The 307-nt window shown below is 40.7% G+C and overlaps 1 protein-coding gene across 4 annotated transcripts in view; it reads right to left on the bottom strand.

The window, feature by feature from the left end:
* LOC119587875 overlaps positions 1-307 on the bottom strand; it is an 85,716-nt gene that overhangs the window by 11,871 nt on the left and 73,538 nt on the right. The window lies entirely within an intron of this gene.

Genomic DNA, 307 nt, shown 5'->3' with positions numbered 1-307 from the left:
TTACGCACCAATGAAAAGAGTGAAACATGAAAGAAAGCACAAACGGTAAAAAAAAGAAAAACAGTAATTAATGGGTCTTACTAAATACATTATAATTTCAAGCAAAATATATTCTCCAGCCACTACAAGTAGAGCCCGAGGGACACTACACCAAAAAAGCTTACCGTTCTTTACGTCACATCATTAACAATGCCACACTGCACCAGATAAAACCCAAACTAATGACTTGCAACACATAAGGTATCACAGCGTCACACGCCCACTCATTTGCATGCATGCTGGCTGGGGAGCCGGAAGGCTAGCCATA

Source organism: Penaeus monodon, chromosome 23, assembly GCF_015228065.2.
Source record: "Penaeus monodon isolate SGIC_2016 chromosome 23, NSTDA_Pmon_1, whole genome shotgun sequence".
In the NCBI taxonomy this organism is placed as follows: Eukaryota; Metazoa; Arthropoda; class Malacostraca; order Decapoda; family Penaeidae; genus Penaeus; species Penaeus monodon.
The sequence above is the reverse complement of the archived record's forward strand: the minus strand, read 5'-3'. Positions and strand labels throughout refer to the sequence as shown.